At 44.8% G+C, this 12,437-nt stretch overlaps 1 protein-coding gene across 3 annotated transcripts in view; it reads left to right on the forward strand.

Annotated features, from left to right (window-relative positions):
* The window catches only part of MCHR1 (melanin concentrating hormone receptor 1), a 165,569-nt gene that overhangs the window by 79,195 nt on the left and 73,937 nt on the right, over positions 1-12,437 (forward strand). The gene's annotated exons all lie outside the window — the stretch shown is intronic.

Genomic DNA, 12,437 nt, shown 5'->3' on the forward strand with positions numbered 1-12,437 from the left:
GTTTTTTCAGCTACACAAAACAATGTTGCCTTTTGTCAGCGTAAACGTCCTCCACTCATAGCTGCTTTATAAGAACAAATAGTGATATTTAACTTATTACAATGCCTCAGGGGTAATAAGCACTATATAAATGCTATTTATTTTGTGTATATACTGGGAAAGACCAACACATCTGACATTCTTACAGTGCATGCATATCTCCTAAACAGAAAAAAAAGAGAAAGGGTGACTGAGTGTTAATTGCACTGGGGTGTGAGGGTAATCTAAATTTACAATCTGTAAAGCTCAAAGGATAAGGCTATGGTCACCCACCATAGACCAAAATGGGTAATGAGAAATCACAACCACATATGTCAAGAAAAAGAGTATATATCCTGAGCTAAGCAAAAAGAACAATAAGAGTTCTTCAAATAAATCCCGAAAGGTGAGTATTCTTCATATCTTCTTTTATTATTGAGGTTCTTATTCAGAGCACACACTAGCCGCCAACACGTGTTTCATCTTGATGAGTTAAACCATAGACTTCTTCAGGGCAATAGCTAGGTATCTGTAAATGTGAGTCAAGCGGTACTCTCCACAAGTGGTGAGAGCGTTGAATAATATTTATTTCTCTGGAGGCTCCTGACTCAGTATATCAGTCGAAAATCAACGTTCTATGACGAGCCCCCGATATCCTTCGAATATGGTATAGACCTGGTTGAAAAACCAAAGTAGTGGCGTTTAGCTAAACGCCACTACTTTGGTTTTTCAACCAGGTCTATACCATATTCGAAGGATATCGGGGGCTCGTCATAGAACGTTGATTTTCGACTGATATACTGAGTCAGGAGCCTCCAGAGAAATAAATATTATTGTGCTCTGAAGAAGAACCTCAATAATAAAAGAAGATATGAAGAATACTCACCTTTCGGGATTTATTTGAAGAACTCTCATTGTTGTTTTTGCTTAGCTCAGGATATATTCTTTTTATCTCCTAAACAGAGCCTGGACAAAGTGAAAAGCTGCCTCTCTTAAGTATGTGTGAAGTGCTAACAAGGTGTGAGCCTTTGTTTTCCTTCTGCTGCATATACTTCTAGGTGTGAGGACAGCTCCCAGCCAGGAGACTCTAACAAAAGTAGGCCTGATGACCCCCTCATATTCGGTCGTTGTTATGGGCCCAGCAGGAGTCTGAACTAAGAAAGCCCCCTCCCTGCCTGCACCTTGTTGAGGATCAAAAGCAGACAACAAGGTGCAGCCACTGCTGAATGTGTCCGGTGTTTGCAAATTACACCGGGACAAATTCAGCATCTTTTTCAGTGGGGCTCAACTTCTTGGCAGGGTGGACAGCGTCCACCCTCCCTGTGAAAATAGTGGGTGGACGCCGTCCACCCGCGTGTACTGCCAACTTATGCCCTGTATTTATCTATATTTATTTTATGTTTCACAAACGGATACATCATGCCTCGTGTATTTCCACACCTTCCAACTCACACTGTGCCACCCTGCGTCACATCATATATAGGACCCGTGACCCAGTCACCCCATGGGGAGCCCCTATCAGATGGTGAACACAACGTTTTTGGGAAACGTTTGCCTAGAGCAGGTTTCCAGCTAATTCTTTGGAGGCTCTGCACAGCTGATGTTCATCCCAGAATGTGAAACGTTGCTAGGACATTGGTCGTTGCATCAAAGCTTTGTTTTTAATGGTGTGGTAAGAGGGAAGTGTGAGAAAGTGCCATCTTTCTTGCATTGGTATGCCCCCAATTTTTGCTGAACTGCTGATGTGCTGTCACTGAGTGTGCCCTGGGCTCCTGCCAACCGGGTGCCCAGGGCATGTGTTCCTTCCCTAAAACTGTGTTGAAACTAAAACCCAATTGGCATCTCTGGCCACCTATCAGCCCCTAGAAAATGGTACCCAGGGCATGGTGACCAGAGAAGGCTCCTAAGGGCTGCAGCACTTATTGTGCCACCCTTAGGGGCCCTGTACCCTGACACCCACACACTGCCTTTGCCGGCTGAGTGTCTCAGTACAGAACTAAACAGAGAGTCGACATAGGACACATCCCTGTGTGTCATGCCCACAAACCCACTGCCCTGGCATACATCAGTTACCCCTCTAGCTGGGTGCTCTATGCCAGTGGTGTGGGCACAAGTGCATGAACCCTGAGCCCCTAAAGTACCCAGGGCTATTCCTGGACCCTGTAAGTGCACTGCTGCCATTAAGAGTATATGGTGCTGGGAGGTCGTCATTACGAACTCCACAGCACCATGATGGCTTCACTGAAGACTGAGAAGTTTGGTACCAAACTTCTCAGCACATTAAACCCGCACTGATGCCAGTGTGAGATTTAATGTAAAATGCACCAGAGGGCATCTTAGAGATGCCCCCTGAAACCTAACCTACAAGCCACGTCTGGACTGAGAGGCTGCCAAGGCTGCCACACAGCAGACATGTTGCTGGACCCCTGGGTGGAGAGCCCCCCGCTCTCCTGGGCCTGCAACAATGCATATCCTGGGCGAGGTGCTAGGTCTCCTCCCCAGGATGGGCAGAGGGAAGCTTCAAAGGCCTGCTGCCTCTGTGAGCTTCTCCAGACCATTTGCTGTACCCAGCAACTGGCCCCCAGCAGTTCTGTCCCCCACTCTGGTGGGAAGACTGGCGGCAAACCCTACGTCAGGAAGGGGTTGTGCCAGCCTGTGCTAAACCCACCCCTCTGGTGGGAGAGGCGAGGTGAAGCACGAACCCGGGCTCCGGCCATCTTGAAGATGGGGAGCACTGCCCAATTACAGCTAGGTTCCTGCCCCCCAACCCCCCACAGGAGAGGAGCAGACTAGGGGGTGTACCCACCCCAGGACAGGGACCTATTGGTCCCTGCCCTTGCCCTTCCTGTATTGCCCCTAAATTCAGTATTTAGGGGCTCCCTGAACCTTCCTTCCTCAGATCCCGGTACGAAAAGAAGAAAGAAGATCAAGAAGAAGACCCGCCGTGCAGCTGCTAACAACAGGACGACACCTACTGACTTGGCCCCAGCCCTACCAGCCTGTCGACCCTGGAACCTGCTCCTGCTAAATCCCGGTGACTCCTGCGGACAGCAACCTTGGACCTGCCTGCCTTGACCCTCTAAACAGACTGGGACTCCCATGAGCAGAGGCTCTGCTCCAACAGCAACACCCCTGGTGCCAGCCAGGAACAGCGAATACAGCCCACTCTGCACCCGCCAAGTCCGGCCTGTGCCCGAGTGATCCAAGACCACGAGAACGTCCCCCCGGCGACTGGGAACTGAAGTCCAGTGCCCAAAGACCCTCCTCGACGACCCCAATGACGCCTGCAGTCTCAGAACCCGGGCCCCCACCAACCGCGACTAGCCGAGGGTAAGATTTCCCGACACCCAAAGACACCCCGGCGCCCCAAGGCCCCCTGTGCCCTCCTTTGGGGTACTCACCTCTTCTCCAAGATCCCAACTTACCTCTCGAAGTGGTGGTGGCACCTGAAGAATCTCCGTCCCGAGTCAGCAGCCTTTGTTCCCTTTTTACCTCTTCCATTGAATAACATTGGGCGCCCGACGGCTCAAAAGCACCCTGCACTCAGCCGCCCGAGTGCCGCTGGAAGTGCAACTACTACCCTACTCTACTTCCCCACTTGCCCTGAGTAAGTGACCAGGAGCTCAGCCTGCTTGCTTGCAGCCACCAACCGAAGGCCCCCTCCCCTCCATTGGATTACATTGGGCCTACTCTCTGCACCCTGCTGCCCCTGTGCCGCTGAGGGTGTACCTACTGTACCTTTCCGACCCTGGGCGACCCCTGAGTCTATGCCCAGAACCTTAACTTCACCAGTCGAGTACTCACCTGGAAACCGATAACTCACTTTCCTGTCATAGTATAACATTGACTGGTTTGCATTGAAAAATCTTTTAAGTGTGAAGTTTTGAAACTCTAAAATATTCCTCTACAATCTGCCGAGTAACGAAATACGAGTTACTCACTTGGAATCAGGAGAGGAGCCAGTACTGTACCTTCCAGGGCAGTACTGCACCCCAAAAGTGATTTTACCCATACTTACCGATAACCTGAATTGTCTCCCATAGGAAACCATTGACTGTTTTTCTCTGAAATTTCTTCTGTCTACTTTTGAAAATTGCAAATATTGTTTAAAAATCGTACCAAATACTGAAACGTAAATACTTACCTGTCTTAGGTAGAGACCCCAGTACTGAACCTAGGAGTCCAGTCCTGGATTACTAAAGTAACGAGAACCGACTTTACCTGTGACTTGAATTTCCGTCCATAGGATAACATTGCTAGTTTTTCACTCAAAAGTTTCTAAGTGTCAACTTTTGAAATACCCTTTTATTCCTTAAAAATCATTGCATTAACGAAAACGTTTTTACTAAACTGTTTTCAGCTTAGACCCCAGGACTGAATCCAGGATCCAGTCCCCGAGTTACCAAAGTAATCTATCAAGTAATCAGCTGCATTTATGTAGAAAGTCCCATTGAGCTCAATGTTAGATTGTGTTTATAATTGTGTTGCCTACTGCAACTTCTGTACCTATTGTGTCTCCAAAGTTTGTTGCATCTCTGCAAAGTAATTACCTGCAGGTACTCATATTGAGAAAAGTACATTTTTATACCTGTTGGTTCTAAAATTAAAACAACTATATCTTTTGATATAAAAACAATTGGCTTAGAGTTCAGTTCTTGATTGTGTGAAACCTTTTGCTGACTAAGTGTGTACAACAAATGCTTTACACTGCCCTCTGGTACTGCCTTACTGCTCGACCAAGCTACCACTTTTGAGAGTAAGGTCAGACCTGACTTTAACCTCTGTTATACCTCTGGGGTTTGTGGACTCTATATACACTGTACCTTACTTTGGTCCAGTATATATAGAGCCACTTTCTCACAGGAGGCAGTGACTCAAAGTGCCCCATGTTGTGCTCAGCACAAAATCCAACCCCCTCCAAAACCCCACCCCCTTATCCAGTTAAAAAAGGCAGTTCTGCAAATTTGAACTCCCACTTCAATGTTTATCAAGCTTTAGCGTTATAAGCACCAATATATATGATCAAAATACACTCAAGAAAACATTAGCATAAGCAAGCACACATATAAAGTCATTTAAGACTATGTCAACACTTTTTTGCGCTCGCCTACTAGATAGCACATGCTTGTTTTGTCATAGTTTGTCATAGTTTTTGTAAAAAAGTATTTGAGTGAGTTGCTAACTCCTCGCCAATGTAAAAATAATTGGATAGTAGCAAACATTTTTAGGGTCATAACAAGCACACTTTGTCACCACAGTTGTCCATGCCACTGAAGGAAACAACTTTACGTTGGGAAGTGCTTACTGTCGGATATAATCAGACTTAATCCTAGTTTGCGGGCACAAGTCCTGGCTCCAGTGTTTGGTGCGATAATAAGTGGACACCAGCTACCAGAACCTGGAAAGGTAGCTTTAGGGTCCCGTTGTATAAAAAAAGTGAACTGGACCTGCCTTTGAGTTACCATATGATTACTCTGTTGGACATTCCCAGTAAAATGTACGCAAAACACCCCCTGGCTTTATTGGAGGACTGGGTAAGCAGTGACAGAGCTTTACCAAGGTTCAAATGTGTTTCCGTAAAGGGTATTCAACAACGGATCGCTGTCTACTCTTAAATCTCCTATTTGAAGAATACGCCTTTAATAGAAAACAGCCCATCTATGTGTCATAAATGTGGTACCCCTTTAGGTCCTTCCCCCTCCCCAAGATGCAGCATTTTAACAGTATTCGTAATGAAAGCTCCTCATCTAATATAAAGGTGTCTGTTTCTACAGAACTATGCCTCGGCACACATTTTTCATGTAATCGTCTTGGAAGCAAGGATCTGTTGTCTGTCTTGCTTCGTTGTTTAGAAAGAGTCCTGTCCTCGATATTGGCTCTAATGGAGAAATCTGTGAATAACTCTGACCACATCCTGGATTCTCTCTAGTCTTTAACTACATTTTTAGGTCTCAGCCTACAGCATTGCTTTAGCAATGCTTGTTTGTAGAGATTATAGTAAGGCTTTCAAAAGTCAACCCAAACTGCGGATTTGGTACAGTTCATGTGAGCCGGGCGCGTGCACATCACACATTCCTGTCTGTCATTTGGGAGCCTGTGCGCCTCGGCATCAGACTTCAAAGGAATCCACTCCCCCGCCCCCCGCATTAGACTTCAAAGGAATGTGCTCCCCCGCCACAGCAATGCCGAGAGCTTGTTTTATAAAGCACCTTAACTACATATCAAAACACTCGGTGCCGTTAATTATTTCACTGGGCACTGCTTGGCTTTCACTGCTCTATGTTTTTGGGCGCTTTTCCTTTAAATGCGCACACACATGTTGCCTGTGCCCCGTCACCAGGCACCTTAATTCCACATCAAAACACTCGGTGCCGCTATATTATTTCACTGTCAGGGGTGTGGAATTTATTAAAATATCTACTTGTCCGTGGGGCAGGTTGCTTCATAAATCTACTTGTCCTGTAACAAAATCCACTTGTCCCTTTGGTGCCATGTAGGGCTGCCACAAATTATGGCAGCAATCTCATTATATAAGAGCTCTTGTGTAGCCTCTCTGATTATACCAGGACATATACCATAGTAGTGTTTGAATACTAGTAATCATTTTATGTTGCCACGTTTCCGGAGATCTACATACTAGGACTGATGATGGTGGTAAGCAGTAGTTCCAGGGTTGGAATGCCCTTTTGAGTCTGTGCAAACCTACTAACTTGCATGTTTTAAGGGGTTTCAACACATTTTCTCTAATCTTTCCCATACTGAGAAATGTTGGAAATTTACTCCTGAGTGTGGCAGACATAAACCTTCTTTCAGAGTAGGGAAAAAAGTAGTTGAGGGAAAATGAACTTTCAAACATCCAGGTTTTCACATGAGCAAATCTACACATGCATATTTGCTCATGCTGAAATGCAGTTCACAAATATTTTGTAGAAGTACAATTTCTTGCCCTACTAATGTAAATTCTTGTGAATTCAGGAAAGCCATATACCAATGGTGCACTTTTGAGACTTTCTTTAATAATTCTGCCCCTAATTTGGTCTGGCGTTAACTATGACCTTTTGTGTTTATTCAAATTCTCTCTCTCTCAGAATCGTCTGGCTTCACTGTGAGTGACAGCATTTTGCTCGCAAGGAGCATATCGGTACACAAAGTAGTTTTGTTCAGTGCCAGTAACTAATGTGGCAGTGTGTGCTTTTTTTTAGACCAAAAACAATTTTTGCGTTTGCCAATGTTTGGTATAATGGTGAGGGCCCGGCAGCTCTCACATCAATAAGGTTTTACAAAAGCCATGCCAAAACAAGTCATGCATTGCCAAACTAAAAAGCTGACCACCAATGTCAGACCTACTGGCTTTGCCAAGGCTTGTGTTCTTTTTGTTTCCCCTAATCTTGTTGAAACTGGTTACACAAATTTTCCAATATGAATATTTTTGGGATATATTAGCATGCATCAACACATTTTACTAAATGATGCTGCAAAGAAATGGTACCTGAAATCTCACAATAGTTTAGCAAAATGTTTTTTTCCCTACTTTCATTTTTTAGGAGCATTTCATATTGAAAGCAAAGAAACATTAATCTTGCTTTTAAGCTTCTGCAAATATTTGCATCTAATCAGAGAGCATTCTGTGAGCATCATGCATAGCCTCATGTTGCTAAACTTTGAAACTGTCTGAACACATTTTCATACTGGAACCACTGTCAGAACGTACATTTACTTAGCGCGCTCACCCTAATAATAAAGGCTTTCAAATAATGAACCATAAATACAAGTTTGAACAGCATTAACACATGCACACAAATATTAACTTAATTACAGGCAGTACCCTTCCCTGATCCTTAATGTGGTACTGGAAACTGGCAGCCAAAGGGTTTGTGCTGCAGAAGGTTGGGCCTACTTGTCCCAAGGACAAAATACACATTAAAACTTGTTGCCCTTGACAATATGTCCTGGGCGTCGGGCTATAGGAATTCCACATCCCTGACTGTGTTAGCTTTCGCGTCGCTTTGTTGTGCGCATTTAAAGGAAAACGGCCAGAAAACAAAGCGCCGTGAAAGCTAACACAGTGAAATAATATTGCCGCACCAAGTGTTTTGATGTGGAATTAAGGTGCCTGGTGACGGGGCGCACTTAAAGGAAAAGCGCCCCGTCACCAGGCACCTTAATTCCACATCAAAATACTCAGTGCCCGCGATATTATTTCACTGTGTAGCTTTCACGGCGCTTTGTTTTCCGGCGGTTTTCCTTTAAATGCGCACACACATGTTGCCAGTGCCCCGTCACCAGGCACCTTAATTCCACATCAAAACACTCGGTGCCGTGATATTACACAAGCGTATCTTTATTACATTGTTTAGCTTTGTTGTTTACTTTCACTCGGTACTTATATAGCCGCAGCCATAACAGGCAACATATACTAGCCATTTCGCTTGCTGCAAGCTTTACTTCACGCACAAAAACCCTGGGACTCACAAAATTAACAGCTACTTTTCTGTATTAAGCACCTTAATTCCACAAAGAAACACACTTAAAAACACAAGGCAAAATGCAAAAAACTGTGATAGGAGGGGAGGGCAGCGCACATAAGCTCATATACATTCAAGCCCGCTCCGTTCATCAGCCTCCTAATGTTTCAAAATCCACAGTAGTTCACAAATCCCCAACTTAATCCACTATTCTCACCTGTCCTCCTTTCCGCCTCTTTTTTTGTTTACACAGATATGTGCACCTGCCACCCTTTTCACTTTTTCACCAACCACTCACTTTTTTTCTGTTTTTTAAATTGTCCGCGTAGGCACTTTAATAAGTAGTAACTTATTGTGTGCGACGTCCACATATCGGCCAACTGTAAGCCTTTTTGTACCAGGAGTTTGTGCCACTTTTAAACTTGTTATGGTGCTTGGTTTTGTAGTATGTTTTATTTTGCCGCAGAAATATTGGGCCTCGCTCAATAACAGATACATTTTCCTAATTCCCCGCCTAGTTTATAAATGCGCCGGCCACGCACCTAAACCAACATATAAACACACTTATGAGCACAGCTCAAACTACAAAGATGGGACAAGGAAAAGGGAGCGCGCACACGCTCAGATGCATGCAAGGTCGCTCAGCTCATCAGCTTCCTAATGCCGGGAAATCCCCGCAATTTATCAAACCCGCTTCCATAACAGAGACCATACAGAGGCGAACTAGAGCTAAACTTCTGGGAAGGGGGGGGGCTGACTCTTCCAGCAATAGTTAGAGTAGAGATGCAGGGGCTCTAGAAGGGTTGAAAAAAACAAGCATTTACAATGCAATGGTCTCGGCATTGTTAAAGTTAGAGCCATTGGCATTGCTCATGACATTATTTTTATTTATGTTTTTGTTTTTAAAACATAAATAAATGGCATTGTCATTTACAATGCCAATAGCTTAATCGCTCGCAAATGCGAGACCTATTGCATTTGCACCCACACAGAGCCACACACACAAAGCCACCCACACACAGAGAGCGCCACCCACACAGTCATTCATATAGAGCCACCCACACACACACAGAGCCACCCACCCACACACAGAGCCACTCGCACACAGAGCCACCCACACACACATAGAGCCACCTACAAAAAAAGCTACCCACAGAGCCACCCACACACAGACAGAGCCACCCACACACAGACAGAGCCACCCACACACAGAGCCACCCACACACAGAGAGCCACCCACACACACACACACAGAGCCCCACGTACACACACACACAGAGCCACACACACAGAGCCACACACACACACACAGAGCCACACACACAATGAGAGCCACACACACACACACACAGAGCCACACACAGAGACACACACACACAGCTACCCACACACACACACAGCTACCCACACACACACAGAGCCCCCCACACAGAGCCACACGCACAGACAACAACGAGGGGGCAGGAGAGCAAGCGGACTGGGGAGTCCCTGTGTCAGACCTCGCTTTCCGCTGGACCGTTTGGCCTCACCCTCATCGCCCCAGAAGCCCCGGTCTTGCGCAGGAAACCGAGCTCAGAACACAGGCAAGGAGCAGAGTAAGTCAGGGCTTACCTGTCATTACTTTCTACGCCATCTTGGACCCACTTGTCAGCGCCCGCAAAGCATTGTGGGAAGAGCCTTTAAGTTGAGCTAGAGAAGCAGCAGAAGCATCAGAGGGAGCTCAACTGAGCCGGGCTGCCTTTCGATAGAGTGCTCAGAAACATGAAATTTCACACACCACCTTGTTTACTAAACACTGCCCCTGCGTTACATGTTACAGTGCACAGGAAAGGAAAATGACCAGATAATCCCCGTAAAAACTACTACTACCACTATCGTGAACAAACTACAGATACGTTTATCCCGTTAAACACTAATAACTACGACGACCTGAAAATACTGCTTCAATCAATACCCAGTGCTTTAAATCGTCCGATACTGGGAGGTACCGAGTACCAGCTGCACTTCTTTCATTTGAAAGGTAAAGTACCTGCATTTGTTAACACTCGGGCTGACACACGATGGGGGGGCTGAAGCCCTTTGATCCCAATGGGCATTGCACGACTGCAGCAAGCTCTCTACTTTACGCAAAAAAAAAGCTGTGGCTCACACAAGTCCTTTTTACTTTTTTAGCAACCAGTCACTCTTTTTGTGGTTTTTTTGTTGTAATTTTCTGCGTAGGTACTTTAATAAGTAGTAACTTATTCGATTCAGGCTCCATCAGCAGCAGCGTCAACCCCCCCCCCCTCGCAAAAGAGATGCACAACCATGTCATTGCACGGGTCAGTGTGCTCTTCCCTTCCGCCTACCATAGTCTTATGTGTCATCACTGAAAAGCGACCAAGATGCGGCTCCCTAGAAACTTCCAACTGTCTGTAAACTGACCTAAGAAAACATGACCTGTTCATTCGTGTGTTCTGTAATAAAACCTTAGTGAGTGAGAGTTCCTCTCCTGCCCCCACAACAGCGGCACAGGGATTTTTATTACAGGGAATAAAATACCTAATTTGATGGGTTGTGTGATGCTCTTTCTGATTTGTCTCGAATTAAAACAATTAAACTGTATTATCTTTATAAAGCTTCTATCCAAAGTGATTTACACAGAACACGTTTGCATGCAATTAGCATTATTAAAGAGCCTTTTGTTCATAAAAAACAATTCAATCAAGATTTTTTAACATCCTCTAATATTTCACATCTGTACGCTTTCGTTCTTTGTTCCTTGTTCATTTTTAAGTTTCACCCAGTAGGTCCAAGATTCTGTTTTAATTGTTTTTTTACTCGAGCATTAAATATATGAAGAATTTAGTTAATCCATTTATAAAATCAAACGTGATTGACGTACAGTTTTCATTCTGTATTAAACTATATAACGATATTGATATGCTCTTCTCTTTCGCTAGGTGGTATTTCCAGAATGGGTCATCCATTTTTATCCAGTTAGTTAAACAGGTGATCTGCCCCGTTATGACTGTCTTTGCATTGCAGGCTTTCGCTAGACATTAATCACGTGTACATCTCCCACACTCAATTACAGAACATTACAAATACCCACTCCGCTGCTTCTGCCTTGTATTCAGCCATAGTAGTCCTACACAATTTACTATTGAAGGTCTCTCCCAAGTAGCACTAATATTGATTTTATCTTGCTTTTTTTTTTTACACTAGAATATTACGTAGAGGTCCTCCTAAATGTCTGCAGTATTATTTATTCTAGCCTCTGGCGGCTGAAGCCGCTGGTTATGGAGAGTGTGCTGTAGACATTGCTAAGTTTGAATATACATTCCTGCACGAGTACATTTGTGGCTTGCTTTACTGGGCCACAGATGAATTCGTTTTTTTAGTTTTTTTTCCTTATTTTCGCAGCTTGTTTAGCATTTACTGGGATGCCCATGGCTTATTTCAGCAATATAAGCAAGTATCTGCATTATGACTGCCTTCAGCACCAATCATCCAGAAAACTGCATGGAGAGCACAATAGTGTATCTTACACCGAGGCTACAGTCTCATCTTGACACTGTTCATTTTCTTGGTGTGCTAGAGCTTTCGGAGAACAAACACTGATCTTTATCACACACACCCACAACTACACACACAACCCCAACCACACACACACACACAACCACACACACACACAACCACACACACACTCAACCACACACACACTCAACCACACACACACTCAACCACACACACACTCAACCACACACACAACCACACATACAACCGGTAAACATCACTTACAACGAAACCTTTACAACGCACTACCATTACAACGCGGTCATTACAAACTATTACAACGCATTGCGCTGGGGGGGCGCTCTAGGATAGGGAATAGGTTAATTTACTATCCAATAACCTTCCCTAGTGTCCACGGGGACTGGAGTTGGAATAGTAAATTAAACTATTCACTAT

The sequence above is a fragment of the Lissotriton helveticus genome, chromosome 1_1, assembly GCF_964261635.1.
Source record: "Lissotriton helveticus chromosome 1_1, aLisHel1.1, whole genome shotgun sequence".
NCBI classification, from domain to species: Eukaryota; Metazoa; Chordata; class Amphibia; order Caudata; family Salamandridae; genus Lissotriton; species Lissotriton helveticus.